Here is a 16286-nt window from a genome sequence, read left to right on the forward strand (position 1 = left end):
CACAATATTGAGAAAAAAACTAAAGTTGGAGGACTGACATTACCCAACTTCAAGACTTACTATAGGGCCGGGGATTTAACTCAGTGGTTCCACCGCCTGCCCCACAAGCACAAGGACCTGAGTTGGATCCCCGGTACAAAAAAAAAAAAAAGACTTACTATAAAGCCATAGTAATTAACATAGTGATATTGAGAAAATAATAGATAAATAGAAAGTGGAACAGAATAGATAAATAGACCTATTAAATATCGATCTTTGACAAAGAAGCAAAAACATTAAAATGGAGGAAAGTCCTTTTACTAAAAGGTGATGAGATAACTAGACATTTATAGGCAAAAATGAATCTAAACACAGACCTTGTTATCCCCACAAAAATTAACTCAAAATGGGTCACAGATCTAAATGCAAAATGGAAAACTCCCAGAAGACAGCACAGGATAAAACCTAGATGATCTTGGGTTTGACAATGACTTTTCAGAAATGAACCAAAGGTGGAATCCATAAAAGAAAAAACTGAGAAGGTGGACTTAATTAAAATTAAAAATCTCTTCTCTGTGAAATACCCTGTCAAGGGAATGAAAAAAAAATCAACTAGGAGAAAATATTTTTAAAAGACATAGCTAATAAAGAACTGCTAAGAAAATATGTAAAGAAAACTTAGAACTTAATAATAGCACAAACAACCCAATTTTAAAAGTGTACCAAAGAATTCAACAGACAGCACTAAAAAAGATATACAGATGGTAAATAAGTATATGACAAGATCATCCAAATCATGTTACTGAGGAAATACAAGTTAAAATAACAATGAGATATTACCACACACCTATCAGAATGACCAAAATTCAGAATACTGACATCACGAAACGCTGGTGAGGATGTGGAGCACCAGGGATTCTCAGTCATTGCTAATGGGAATGGTAAAGTCAGCTTGGAAGGTTTTGTGGTTAATTATAAAACTAAAAATATCCTTCCCATACTAATCACACTCCTTGGTATTTACCCAAAAGTGTTAGAAACCTATGTCTACACAAAAACTTGCACATGAATATTTAAGGCAGGTTTGTTCATAATTGCCAAGCTTTGTAACAACCAAGATAAACTTCAATACATAAATGAATAAATAAGCATGGTACACCCAGATGTACTAAGAAATGATTTTTTAAAACCTACAAATCATGAAGAGACAAGGAGAAAACTTCAAATCATATTGCTAAGTGAAAGGAACCAACTTGAAAAGAATATATACTATATGATTCCAACTATATAACATTCTGGAAAGGGGAAAACTATAGAGATGCTTTTAAAAAAAGAGCAGGGGTGAGTGGAAAGGAGGGGTGAAGAGACAGAGCACAGAGCATGTTTAGGGCAGAAAAATTACCCTGTATAACACTATCTATGATGGTGGATACATGTCATTATACATTTGTCCAACCAATGGAATGTACAACATCAAGAGTGAATCTTAATGTAAACTAAGGACTTTAGGTGGTAATAATTTGTCCGTGTAGGTTCCTCAGTTGCAACAAATGTACCACTCTGGTAGGGAATGTTGGTAATGAGGGAAGCTATGCAGATCTGGGGGCAGGGGTAATATCAGGTATCTGAACTTATTGATTTTGCTCTGAACCTCAAACTGCTCTTGAACCCCCCAAAAATATCTTAAGGAAAAAAAGCAAAAGTAAACAATATACTACTCAGATAAACATAAAAATGTGTAAAATTGTAAATTAGGATGAGAATCATAAATACTGTCTTTGGGAGATGGGGCCCTTTAATACCTAGGAGAAGCCTGCAGTGAGTATCCAAGAGTGGTGGAACTTAATTGTTCATCTTATTTATTTTCTTTTATATGCATAAAACACTTGCAGGTCCAATAGTATTGCAGTATTTCATACATGTAAAGGAAAATAAATGAAAATTAAAACATGCCAGACAAATACAAAACACAACTTTCTAAGATAGAAGTCTAAATCAGTGGAAAAGCTTGCCCTATTCTCAAATAGGAAAAACCAATATTATAAAGAAGTCAATTGTCCCTCCAGTGATTGGTACACTTCATGAGTTTCCATTAAAAGTAGTAAAATCTGGCTCTTTCTCATCTTTTAGTTCTTAGGCTTTTCCTTTTCTAGACCCAAGGAGTAAGCCCATCCCACTTTTCTTGCTATTCTTTCCCTTTGCAGCACTAACCCTTGCTTGTCATTTACTTATTTAAATTTGCTGTCTTCTGTGTTGTAGACTGTATTGTACCTGAGGGGAAGAGCATGTGAGCATGTGTATTTTGTTCAAACCTTGGGTTCAGCTAGTGTCATTAATACCTGATACATTGTGGGTGCTTAATGTTTCTTAAGTAAATTATTTACTTCATCCAAGCACCCCCAAACCAAAAGAAATGGGTTGTCCTTATCTGTTTTTGCATGTGAGTGACCTGAGACTCAGAAAAGCTCGGTAACTTTCCAGGAACCAGCCATCTGCCGATTCCTCAAGGATGGTGAGGGTATTGTAGAGCAGAGAGAGGTGGCAAAGGGTGTTGGCAGCAGGGGGTTTCCATCCCCAAATTCCTTCTGAGAGGCTATTTCCCGTAAGAGCCTTCAGAACTCTGTGGCAGTGTCTATTGTCCTGAGGTTAGAAAACAGACCCAGTAGACATGTACTGTAGTAACAAATTCTTCCCTATGGAGTCTTCCACCCACTCAGAATTAAAACACATTCCTTGGGCACCTATTATGTGCCCAAGGTGGTGTGTTTTGGGTTATCCATGTGGGCTACCTCATCTGTCCTTCCCTGTGGCTTTGTGAGGAAATGGTGCCAGAGCAACCTGCTGCAGCTAGGGAACCTGTCTGTCCCATAGTGCACTGTTCATACTCCCACATTTGAGCAGTGGCTTATTATCAATGTATAAGTGTTTAACAGGGAAACTGGAAACATGAGCCAGAAGCTCAGTTACAAAATACTGGAAAAAATACAGTGAAATATCTAATAACCCTATCCTACATCTTTTACTGAGTTGATTCATTATTGATTTCTATTGACCTAAAAACCCAAGTCCCTTATCCTGGGAAACCTGTCAGTGCTAGGTAAACTGGGGCGATTGCTCATCGTACTTATAGTCACATTGTCTTAGTTTCCTGTTGCTATACCAAAGTACCCAAGGCTGGATAATTTATAAAGGGAAAGAGGTTTGTTATGTACCCAGTTCTGGTGGACCAAGAGTATGACATTGACATCTGCTTAGCTTCTGGCAAGAGCCTCATGATGAATGACAACATGTCAGAGAAGTGGAAGGAGAAGTGGGAGAATACAAAGAGATCTCATGGCAAGACAGGAAGCAAGAGGAAGCCAAGGAAACTGAATTCACTGCATAATATCCTCTCTTGTGATAACTAACCCCCTCTTGTGGAAACTACAATAATCCATTCATGAGGGTGGAGTCCCTATGACCCACGTCTCTCTTAACAGGTCTCATACCACTTCTCAGCAGTTACACTTGGGACCAAGCCTGGACATGAGTTTTGATGGAGACAACCATCCTAAAACCACAGCATTATTTTCCTTTTGTCAGGAGACTTAGAGATGGCCACAACATTGTTTATTCACAGGGGCTGGGTTGGAACCACATTTTCTACATCACATCTGCCTGTTTTATAATAAGGAGTTATAATAATAATGCTAGCTAACATACTATGTGCCCACCCCCTTGACACACAGGTCCTTACTCCCATGCCATCTTCTCAGAAGCCTCTTTCCTTGAAGACCCTGCTCTTCAACCCTCTTTATCTCCTTACCTCTTATTTTTTCTTGCAGCAGTAATCACCTCTTGATCCTACATTATTTATGCAATTTGTTTACTGTCAGAATCTCCGACCAGAATGTAAGCCCGCTGACCCATGCAACTGGATCCCAGGGCACCCAGTTAAATATGTCATGCTGCAGTTTTGCTCTTTCTGCCTAATATTTGCAGAGTACTCACTATGTGTTGGGTCCTGCATCCCATGGCAGTGTCTGCCAGTCAGCACAACCACAGCTCTGTGAACCAAGGGATACAGTCACATGGATCTCTGCCTCCCTCACAGATGACTCAGCCTTCCTCTGGGTACCAGACAGGCACATGGTGTTAGCTTATCTTCTTTAACATATGGAGGAAAATGCTATATGAGTCTCTCAGGGCTTCTGCAGCAAATTTCCATATACTTGGTGTCTAATACATGTGTTCTTCTAGAGTTCTGGGGGCTAGAAGTCCAAATCAAAGTACCAGCAGAGACATACTCCTGCCGAAAGTCCAAAGGGAGAATCCTTTTATCCCTTTTCATAGCTCTGATCAATCCTTAGCATGCTGGGTGCTACAGTTCTTGAATGTTCCTGAGAGGCCCATGTGTTGAAGGCTTGGACCTCAGTCTGATGGAACCTTCAGGAAGCTGGGCCTTGTGGGAAGAAGCTACATCACTGGAGTGCCCTTGAAGGGATACTGGGACTTCAGCCCCTTCCTGTCTCTGTCTCATTTCACTTCCTCCACACCAAGAGGTGAGCAGCCTTCTCCATCATGCACCCCTGCCATCATGTACTGTGCTGCCATGGATCCAGAGCGACACAACTAAGTAACCATGGATGGAAACATTTGAAGCTGGGAACCACAACAAATCTTTTCCTTTGTTAAGTTGATTTCTCAGGTATTTTGTCATATCAACGGAAAGCTGACATGCTTGGCTTGTGGCTGCATCACTCAAACTCTTCCTCTGTCTTCATGTCTCTGTATCTAAATCTCCCCACGGTCATTGGATTTAGAGCCCACCCTAATCCACTGTAGCCTCATATTACCTAACAGCATCTGAGAAGCCTCTATTTCCAATAGGGTCACATTTCGAGGCTCTGGGTGGACATACATTTTGCGGGGACACTCTTCACCCCACTGTAGACACTAGTGTGGAGAGAATAGCTCTCTCAAAGGCATAGAGTAAATGGTGGGAGCAGGATTCAAGCCCAGGCCTGTCTGCCCCGAGCACAGGCTCTCTATTACCACCCTTCACTGACTCTCAGTAGTCTCCATTTGTGGAATTGAATCAGAGTTTTATTACCTTCAAATTGCTGGGCACAAGCATCCTAACAGCATTTCAGGGACTGAGGCCCTAAAAATCTCATTTCTGCTGTTCCAGGCCCTCTGGGGATCAATGTTTTTCATGCTCTTCCAGATCCTTGGGATCCGTCTTCTAAAACTGGCTTGATTTCTTAGCAGTCTTCTTTCCATGACATTCTCCAATCAGTGTCCCCAGTTCAGCTCCAAGTGCAGAGTGTCTATCTTATACTCCCCCAAAACGAAACAACAACAACAACAACAACAACAAAATGTCCAGCCAACACTATCCCACCTCCCCTGTTGGGCCAATTCATTATTCCTTTACATTGCCCTAAAAGTCCAAGTTCCATTTTGTTTTTTGAATCAGTACAGTCCACTTTGCCTGTCAACATGTGTGCATGCGTGTGTGTGTGTGTGTGTGTGTGTCTTCCTTTCCCAAGAAAAATTTTGTGCAACCCAATGGAATGTCCTTTTCTTCTTCTAAGAGTGTTGCTGATATCTAAAATACTAAAAACAAAAACAAACCCCCTAAACTTTTCTTTGTAGGAATATTTCCCCCCTGCTTATTGCCAATCTTTTTACCAGCTAAGTTAAATCAGCATCTCAGTTTAATCAGTTTGCCTACTTGCTGGTCCCCAAATGCTCAAGCTACTTCTCTGCAAGCCTTTGCATCAGTTTTTTCTTCTGCCTGGAACTCTCTTTCCCTGTGGTTTTTTTTAGCTAATTTCTTCACCACCTTTAGGTCTCTGCTCACAGGTCATTTTCACAGAGTCTGGCCAGTCCATACATAGAGCATGCTTGCCTCCATCCTCTTAGCTTCCCACCCAGGGCCACCTGAGTTCTCATGTACAGGTTTGGTTTTCGTCTGTTCCTTTAACTAGAATATCAGCTCCATGAGTGCAGGACTTTTTGGTCGTTTTTTGCCTATTCTATCCCAGTGGGTTAGAGCAGTAGCTGGCATAAATCAAATGCTCAGTAAATTGTGTAAATAAATGATCCCTAAAATTTAAACAATAAGATTCAATATATACATTATTATGTCTTTGTCTAGTTTTCCAACAGAAGTGAAGGATGCCATTTTATTTTATGCCATGAACTTTCTTTCTTGATAAAATTGTCCTTATAGTAATACCTAGGAGAGTGTTTCAGCCAAGGAAAAACAATTTTATTATCAACATTTAGATCAAGGCTCTCAAATGATAGAGGACAGGGACCCCTTAGAGCCTGATATAAAGCATAAAATTTCACTGCAAAAGATGTACCCATGGAACATTTTCTATGTTATGAGGTGACAATTATGAACATCCCTTAACTCTCTTGGCTACCCTGATTCTAACACATCCTATAGTAATATTATCAGATTTCAGCTATATACCAAATATATTCATTTCCTAAAGTGGCTGAAACAAATTACTACAAATTTGGTGGAAATTTATTTAAAGACAGAAATTTATCCTCTGATAATTATGCAGGCCAGATGGCCAAAATCTGAAATCAAAGCAACAGCAGAGGTGAGCTCCCTCTGGAAGTTCTAGGGTAGAATCTCTTCTTTCCCTCTCCCAGCTGGTGGGGGCTCCTGACATTCCTTGGCATGTGGCCACATCACTCCAGGAGAGGGGAAAATACGATATCTTTCTTCCCCATCATCAGGGTCATGACCAACATGCCTATAGCAAAAGATGGGTTAGCAAGAGAAAAGCAGAACAAATGTATTTAATCATAGTTTTATGTGACACAGGAAACTGGAATGAAGACTCAAAGACAAGGCAAAATGAATATTTTGTATATAGGTTCAACAAAACAGGGACAGCTATGCTGAAATGTAATTGAACAAAAGGGTGTGATTTAATAGTAATAAACCAAGAGGAGAAACCTGGCAAAGCCTGGTTCTAAAAAAAAAGATTCTCTTTTAAAATCTGAAAATATTTTTCTATGTTTATCTGTTGCTACAAAGAAAGATTTGAATGGATGCCAATGATATGGTTTGACATAAAGCTACAGTATGTAATGTCGGCTGAATTTTCAAATTTATAAATATAAAATTTACTCTAATTTTAACAGCTTTATTGAGTTGTAATTTACAAACCATAATTTTATCTACTTAATATATATGATTCAATAGTTCTTAGTACAGCCACAGAGTTATGCAACCATCACCACAGTCCAATTTTAGAAGATTTTAATCCTCCCCAAAGAAACTCAGTATACATTAGCAATCATTTCCCATTCTTTCCCAACTTTTCAGTCCTAGGCAACCACTAATCCACTTTCTGTCTCTGCAGATTTGCTTATTCTGGGCAATTCATATATGAAATCATATGTGATATTTTGTGGTGGCTTCTTTCACTTTGCACAGTGCTTTCAGGGTTCATCCATGTTGTAACATGTATCAACATTTCCCTTTTTTTAATGGCCAAATGATGTTCCATTGATGAACTTTCTTCATTCATTAGTAGATTGAACTTGGGTCATTTCCAGTTTTGGTATTATAAATACACCTCTATAAACATTCATGTACAAATTTTTGTGTGGACATAAGTTTTTATTTGTTTTGGGTAATATATCTAGTAGTGGAATTATGGATCATAGGGTAACTATGTTTAATAGTTGGAGAAACTGTCAAAACGTTTTTGCAAAATGGCTACATTTTGTATTCCCACCAGCAATGTACGGGGCTTTTGGTCTCTGATGCCTTAAAATGAGATTTTTCCTGGAGAAAGTTTCATATGCACTTGAGAAGAATGTATATTTTATTGTTGTGAAGGTTCTATTGATGTTTATTATTATTAATTTATAGGATTGTTCCAGTCTATTGCATCTTTTCTGATCTTTTGCATAGTTACTTTATCCATTATTGACAGTAGGGTATTGAAGTCTCCAACTGATGTTGTGATAACTAGCTTCCTCCTTCACCCTTTACTTCTATCAGTGTTTTCTTCATGTATTCTATTTCGCTACCTCTTCTGTAGGTGCACTTTTATAGTTTTTCTATCTTACTGACAGATTGAACGTTCTTCATCGTAAAATGTCCTGCCCTATATTTAATAACTTTTTTTGTTTTAAAGTCTATTTCTTCTGGTATCAATATAGTTCTCTTCAGCATTCTTATGGTTGCTGCATAGATTAAATACTTTTTTCCCTCTTTTTCTTTGAATATACTTGTATCTTTGACTCTAATATCTATCTCCTATAGTCAATTTATACTTCGCTCTCTTTAAATCCAGTTTGACAATCCCTGCCTTTTGATTGGGTTATTAATGCATTCACATTTAATTTTATTATTGATATGGTAAGATTTGCATATGTCATTTTGCCTTTTGTTTTCTATAGGTCTTTTCTTTAAAGGGTTAAATATTATGCTAAAATTATTCACTTAATATGAAAGGAAATAGTCAAGGAGGGATAGTGGACAGCAACAACTATTCAGATTCTTTTTGGCCTCTGTTGTAGTGCTTCTTCCTCCCAAGTACATATGGGGCAGAGTCCCTCTGGAATGACAGTTTTATGACCAACTGTCAGACAAGATAGGTCAGAGAACTGCATTTCAGAAATGTTTTTATTAGTACATGTTTGCCGCACATTGTGATTATATTCATATGAGAAGTTGGTATATGTACAGAAAACACCCGAATTCCTTTATTTGCCCTTTCCCTCCTCTCTTTCCCTCCCTCCATCTCTAGATTCCCTTCCCATTTTCAAAAGATCTCATTTCCTGTTGCTATAGCTTATGTCTAGATGTCCGCTGAAGCCTCATGCAGTCACAGGTGAGGCTTTTCCAGAGGTGGCCGGACCCAGAGTGTGTGAGGCTGGGATTGACTCATGGTGCAATGCCAGGATCAAGGGCACTAGGATTAAGGGTGGGAGTGCTGCCGCCCTGAGTAGCCTGGATACAATGTAAGGGATAGAAAGAGCTGTGGTCGTCCCTTGTTGCTTTGCTCCCTTCTGCCTGCCACAGACTGTTTCTCCTCTGTGATACCACCCTGCTTTGGGGCCAACCGATTATGGACTGAAACCTCTACAAACTGTGAGCTAAGTAAACCTTTCCTCCTGTAACTTTGGGTGTTGGATATTTTGTCTCAGGAATGAGAGAAAAGTAACTAAGATATCGGTGTCCTATTGCCTATCTTTTATTTTGCTCTTTAAATTATTTATACTTTGGGTTTCTCATATAAGAGAAATCATGAGATATTCAAGCTGTGTGTCTGATTTATTTAACATTATGGTCTCAAGGTGCATTCATTTTCCTACAAATGACAAGTTTATCCTTTTTTCTGGCAGAATAGTATTCCATCTTATATAAATACCACATTTTCTTTATCCTTCCATCTGTTGATAGACATATAGGCTGCTTCCAGGAGCAGAGAATTTCTTTATAATCATCTCCTAGGCAGAAAGACATGAGGAAAGGATAAAGGTTATAATAGCTCCATTTGGGCTGGCTTTGAGGTATAAGGGTTCTCATTTCTCTGACTCACCTTGAAGAACAAGAATTCTAGTTTCTATGACTTACTTCAAAGAAAAAAATGAAGGGTAAGAGACAGGAGGGCAGGAGAAGGTCAGAGAGACCTTGGTTCTGAGGCTCCTGATGTCTTTCAGTTCCATGTATTTAGTATGCTAAAACATCATACTTTGACATATCATCTTCTGAGCCTCAACACGCCAATCTTTGCTACGTGGTCTTGCTGCTTTCTCTTTGGCAGTTAGGTTTCCCTCTGATTCCCTGTCTTAACAATATTGGATTTAGAGCTCACCTGGAAAATCTGAATGAGTATCTCAAGTCTTTAATTTTAACCACATCAGCAGAATCCCTTTTATTTCTATAAGCCATATAAGATAACACAGCTTCTGAGAATGAGGACATGATATCTTTGGGAGCCAATATTCAGCCCACTGTACCAAATAAAGAGAAACAATGGCATACATGCAAACACACACACACACACACACACACACACACACACACACACAGAGAGAGAGAGAGAGAGAGAGAGAGAGAGATTTGAAGACTTCACTATGTTTTGAATCTGGGTGTAGCCAGAATGTGGAAAGCTGAATGCATTCCCATCCACCTAGCCCAGGCTTCTGTCCATTATCCTCTCCCCCTGGGGCTTTGCTTAGAAGTCACATGAAAAATGTCAGGTTGCCAGAACACCAAACAGAAATAAGAAGTAGCAGTGAGAGTTGTTTAAATGACTCCATAACCCCAGTGTGTCCAATACTGCCAACATGAAGGTGATAGAGAACTTGCTTTAATGCACGGATGCCTAATTCTATTGAGAGTTAACAGTATATAAAGTGTTCCAAACCTCTTCTGTACCCTGAAGGGAGCACTGAAAAGAGCTCACCTGCAGTAAACTTTGCTGCTGTTGAAGAGAAGAAATAGGATTTCAACCCATGGCTTCAAGGCAGCACAGTAGCTGTAGCAAATGTTCCTAGCAAACTGATCTGGACAACTCTACAAGCCTTTGTGCAGAGTGTGGCTGGTATCCCATCTTGGGCTCTCCCACACTTGGCTGGTTAATTAAAATAACAAAGATAGCATCATCAATCCAGGAGGGTCATGAGTCCCTTCTGCCTTCTTGGAAAATTAAAGTGGCTTAATATTTATCTAATGTCCACCTAGTCCTTTAAATAAACATATTAAGGCATTTTATCCAGCAGAATTTTAACAAGTGTCCTATACCCCTAATTCCTTTCAGTGATAAATTAAATAATTTTTAAAAAATCTTCTGTCCCTCAAGCAACCAACTTTTCTAGGAGGCTTACCGGCTGGATGAGAAACAGATTCTGCTCCCAGAGATCTCAGAGCCTGGAGCCGGAGAGAAGCACACACAGCCAGTGGGTGAGACGTGACCTCCCTGAGTGCTGGGAGTTCTGGTTTAAAAGCTGCCAAAATACAAAATTCCAACAAATTTAGTTTCCAGGTCTTAATTAGCTTCACTTGTGATTCTGGAATCAGACAACCCTCTTAGGAGAAGTGTTCTGTGGGGCCAAACCGAAAAGGTTGACTTTGTATTCAGAAAAGGACTAGAGAAAGCAGAAATAAAGAACAAAAAGTAGATAGATGATTTAAAGTTCCTTTCCTTCTGAAACAGGACAGGAAAACAGAACAGAAGACAGACAATTGGTTGGTTAATATTAGGTTACTACAGGTGGTTAGTTGTTTTTTTCTTTTTTGGGGGGGTAGGGATTAAAGCAGAGGAAACTTCATGATTATGCCAACAGAAACTTGTTTGTTTGGGGGAAATTAGCTATTATCTCTCTTGATTGCTCAGAAGATCATATAACTTTAGTTTCAGTTGGTGATGTGGAACTTTAGCACATGAGTGACTCCATTTGTATTTGTAGTCTGTTCTGTAGGGTCTTAATGCAGGATCCTTGTCCAAAACAATGGTCTCCTGCATTTTGTTTAACAAGACTTAAGGCTGAAGGCAACAAGCAATATGTTCCCAATATTCAAAAGACAGATGCAGACAAGCCATTTGTGGGTTTCCAGAAAGGTGACACCGTCAATTTCCCTCCTATCCCACAGCGAATATAAGACAAGGCTAGAAATGCGAAGGGGGTTAATGGAAGCAATGAGAAAAGGTAGGCATGGTAGATGCAAGAATGCCTCCTCTCCTCCCAAAGCTGTCCATATCTGAATCTTTGAATCCTGTAAATGTGTAACCTATCAAGGAAACAGATTTTTGCAGATGTGATTAGGGTTAATACATGTAAGATGGGGCAGCCAGCCTGGATTATTCAGGAGAATGTAATCTAGTCACACAAATCCTTACATTTGGAGAACCTTTCTCATATGGTCTGACAGGCAAGTGTAAGTACGAAGAAAGGGAAGAATAGTCAGAGAGATGGTATATTTCTGGCTTCCAAGAGAGACAAGGGTGGAGGGTCCACAGCCAAGAAAAGTGGGCAGCTTCTAGAAGCTGGAAAAGGCAAAAAAATAGAGCTGCCTCCAGAAGGAACACAGCCCTGCCAATACCTCGATGTTAGCCCAGACCTGTGTCAGACTTCTGATTCACAAAAAGGTGAGATGATATTTTAAGTTACTAAGTTTGTGTCATTTGTTATAGCAGCAATTGAAAACTGGTCCGTGAAATTTGTAGGAGAAAAGGACACTTGGACTCTCTAAGGAGAAGCCCTCTCCCCAGCCAAATAGGGGCCCCAAAAGAATTACTCCCGGAGACAAGGAGAGGCTGCCAAAAGGGCAAATTCCTCATTCCTCAGCCAGAGACTTGCTGATCTGCAGAGATATGGAAGCCCCGCTCCAAGGGGGATAAGTCTGAGGCACAGGAAGACAGTTCTTTGGAGAATCTGATGTGTCCCCAGACACGAACATAGTCTGGTGTCTCCCTGTTGATGGCAGGAGGCTCGCCAGGGCCTTTCGAGGGGACAGATCAAGAGGAAGAAAGAAGGCAGCTCTGGAAGCAGGGCCCAGAGAGCTCACTAGAAAGGAAGGGTCTTTAAAAGACCCTTTCTTTCTAAGGCCTACCAGGTGGAGGTGCCCTTACCCTAAACATGCTGTGAGTACAACAGAGGAATAAGCATAGTGACAGAGAGTGCTGGAGGTCAGAGGGAGGGTGTCTTAACCTGGTGCACTGTCATGGTCAGGAAGTCTCCAACACATTCAGCAATGAGCCTCTGGTGGGGAAGGCCTGCTGAGAAGAGCACTGGAGAACCCAGGCTGCAAGAGACACTGCTTTTCCCCTAATCTCCCCTCCCCTTCTCAGCACACAAGAACCTAACCAGCAATTGGGAGGTAGCAGGGCATAGTGCTACATGCCTGTAACCTTGTCTCAAAAAAGAAGGAAGAAGAAGGAGAAGGGGGTGGAGGAGGAGGAGCAGGAGAAGGAGAAGAAAAAGAAGAGGAAGAGGAAGAAAGAAGAAGAGCAAGAAGAAAGAAAAAGCAGAAGCAGAAGAGGAAGAAGAAGAAGAAGAAGAAGAAGAAGAAGAAGAAGAAGAAGAAGAAGAAGAAGAAGAAGAAGAAGAAAAAGAAGAAGAAGAAGAAAAAGAAGAAGAAGAAGAAAGGAGGAAGAGAAAGAGGAGGAAGAAGAGGAAGAGCAGGAAGGGGAGGAGGAAGAATATGAAAAAAGAAAGAAAAAGAAAAAGAAAAAGTAACCAGAGGAAGAATGCACTGGGCCATGTTCTTATTCCTACTGCAACCTGAAATGAATGGCAGGCCCAGCTAGGAGGAGAGGTTCATGGAACTGCCTTGAGATTGAAGTTTTGGTCTATACTGGTCTGGCCTTTGTACTATTCCCCAAGTAAAACTGTTCTCATAGCTTCAAGTGAATGTAAAGTTATCTCTTCTCTTTGCTAATGGGCCAGTCTCATCCTCCTCTTCAGATCTGTGCCCTCTCTAGTTCCTCACACTGAAGTGTTTCCCCTGTCTTCTCATAATTTCCTTTGTTAGGGGCCTGGCTTGACCTTTGTCAGAGCTGTGTCACCTTCATTTTCTCTTACTTTCTAATTAAAGCTTTTTTGAGTGTATTTGTGCTAAGTGCCTCAGTTTTAATTTCCATCATCACTGAGGCAAGGACTTGTGCTAGCCAGTGACAGGACCAGTCAAGGAAAGATGGTCACATCCTGCTAAGGACAAAGAAGGGTCAAATGTGACCTTGGCTTCCATTCAGGAGCTTGAGAAATGTCATTAACCAAGACTTGGGCTAAGAATTAAAATGGGTAGATAACAGATTTGATTTCAGATGTTTGTGTTTAGTGTGGGTTACCTGCAGAGAACAGTCAGTAAGAGGATCCTCGGTCTCCTGGTCCCTCCTGGGTCTTGCAATTCCACAGCTTCAGGAACCTGTGGAAAGCTGACCAGTTTCTTCTCTGGGTCCTGGTGAGGTGTGAGACTGGATTGGAAATAACAGAAAGGAAAGAGACAGGCAAGGCTGCTTTTCTCCTAAACCATCTGAAATAAAATCTAATTACATTTATTTTCAAGGACCACTCTATAAGAAAAATGTGTGCATGTGTGTGTGTGTGTGTGTGTGTGTGTGTGTGTGTAGTATATCTATGTGTAAGGAGACAGGAAATATGGAAAAAAACATAGTTTCTCCTACCACTTTATCATAAGACAAAATACTTCTGTGACCCTGTGACCCTAGATATTTGTAGGTTTACTCACACACACCAAGCAATTCTACAGCTGATTCTCCAGCAGACACCTGCTGAGTATTCTCTGACTCAGTTTAATTCTGGCATTATGTATCTGGAGACAGTGTCAAGTCCCACAGGTTAAGGTCTCAGACCCACAAGACTGTCCCCAGCTCTGATGCCAATCATGAGCCCCAGGTGCTTCTGACTGACCAGTTATAAGTGATGGTTCCCCCAACTTCCTCCTTGGGCTCAATTTAAATTTGCTTATTTATTATGAAGACTATTACAAAGGATATAGCCAAATAGGCAGATGGAAGAGATATACAGGGAAAGGTGTGGCAGAAGCGGTGAGGAGCTTCCATGTCCTTTCTGAGTGCAGCACTCTCCAGGAACTTCCATATGTTCAGTTACCATGAAGCCCCCAGATCTCAATCTTTTGGGGTTTTTATGGGAGCTTCATTACATAAGCATGACTAATTACATCATTGGCTGTTGATAGGTCAACTCAAACTTTGGCCACTCTCCTTCCCTGGAGGTTGGGGAATGGGACTAAAATTTCCTCTAATCATGTGATTGGTTCCCCTGGCAACCAGCCCACCTCCTGAAGCTGTGCAGAAGCCCACATCCAGCGGTCAACTCACTGGCTTACAAAAGATTTTCTTTTTTCTTTGGTTCTTTTATTGGTACATTTTAGGTATTCAATTTGTTTACATTTATCATTGGGTGTTTGTACCTGTACATGATATATCTTGGTTCTTATTTTTTTTTCCCCATTACCTGTGCACCCTTCACCCCCTCTGCCCTTCCTTATTTACATAGATTTAATTTCTTTTTTTTTTTCTTTTCTCATAGTTTTTCCTTTCCCTCTTTTCCTTTCCCCTTCCCCTCCCTTCACTCCTTCCTCTTTGGACCTTTTTTCCTATTTTAACCCTTGTTTACACTATCAGTTTCTCACACTAGAGAAACTATGGTATTTACACGTGTGCCCTATTTATTTCACTTAAGAGTATGGCCTCGATATGCATCCATTTAGCTATAAATGACTCTAGTTTTTCATTCTTTATGGCTGAGTAGTACTCCATTTTTTTTTATTTATTTATTTTTAAGTGGGAGAAGTAGGATTTGTTTTATTAATATTTTCTATTGCCATGAAGTATTTTAAACAAACTGAAACATTCAAAGACTAATGTAGCTGACACCTCTGTACCCATCTATAGCTCTATAGGACTTTAGTGTGAAGCCTTCCCTGCATCATATTTCCTAACAAAAATGAGATATTTAACATAACACAAGCACTGTGCCTGTCTTCCTGATGTATTTCTTTTCTCTCCCTCTTCCCCCCCCACCCACATTAACTTTATTGGTACGTTTTAGGTATACAATACAGTTACATTCATCATTGGGATCTTGTACCATTACATGAGTCTCTTGGTTCTTATTTTTTTTTCCCCTTCCCTTGCCCTCCCTTCACCCCCTTCACCCTTCCCTATTTGCAAAGGGCTTGTTTCCAATTTTTTCCTCTTCTCATATTTTTTCCTTTCCCTTTTTTCCCTTCCCCTACCCCTCCCAATTCCCCTGCTCTTTTAGACATTTTCTTCCTGTTACACAATATCAGGTATACATTTTTTAAATTACAATATTAAGATCTAGGAGACATTACCACAGATTTTACAGAATTTAAAAGGATATAGAAAGCATATGTCAAAAATCTTTTTTGAAATAAATTTGACAACTTCTAAGAAGTAACTTAGAAGACAAATTAATGAAACTAACTCTGGAGGAAATATAAAATTTGAATAGCACCTATTAAAGAAAGTATATTCCTAGCTTGAAAACCTACCTATATGACAACAGCAGGCTCATAAACATTTTAACTGATAAATTATATCAAACAATTAAAGCAGAAAAAAGAAGGAACACTTCTCCCCTCATTTTAGGAAATCAAGATTGTGCTAATCCTAAAACTGGATAAAGATAATAGAAGAAAAAAGTATGAACATAGATAGAAATTTGTTTAACAAAACAAACTATCAGAAGTCAGATCTGGCAGGATGTAGAAAGTGGTTTTGTTATAGGGATGGCAGTGTTGGTTCAGCATTAGAAGATCCACCCCC

The 16286-nt window shown here is 39.9% G+C and overlaps 1 long non-coding RNA gene across 1 annotated transcript in view; it reads right to left on the reverse strand.

Moving 5' to 3' along the window:
- Window positions 1-856: 856 nt before the first annotated feature.
- The window catches only part of LOC110345963 (uncharacterized), a 52522-nt gene continuing 37092 nt past the window's right edge, over window positions 857-16286 (reverse strand). Inside the window, exons 2-3 of the long non-coding RNA XR_002389674.2 lie at window positions 13800-13925; window positions 857-10956 (exon numbers count right to left, since the gene is read on the reverse strand). This is a non-coding gene — a long non-coding RNA (uncharacterized LOC110345963). The remainder of the gene's footprint in view (window positions 10957-13799; window positions 13926-16286) is intronic.

Source organism: Heterocephalus glaber, unplaced genomic scaffold, assembly GCF_053883595.1.
Source record: "Heterocephalus glaber isolate CG9 unplaced genomic scaffold, H.glaber_assembly_v1.0 deba00001608, whole genome shotgun sequence".
NCBI classification, from domain to species: domain Eukaryota; kingdom Metazoa; phylum Chordata; class Mammalia; order Rodentia; family Bathyergidae; genus Heterocephalus; species Heterocephalus glaber.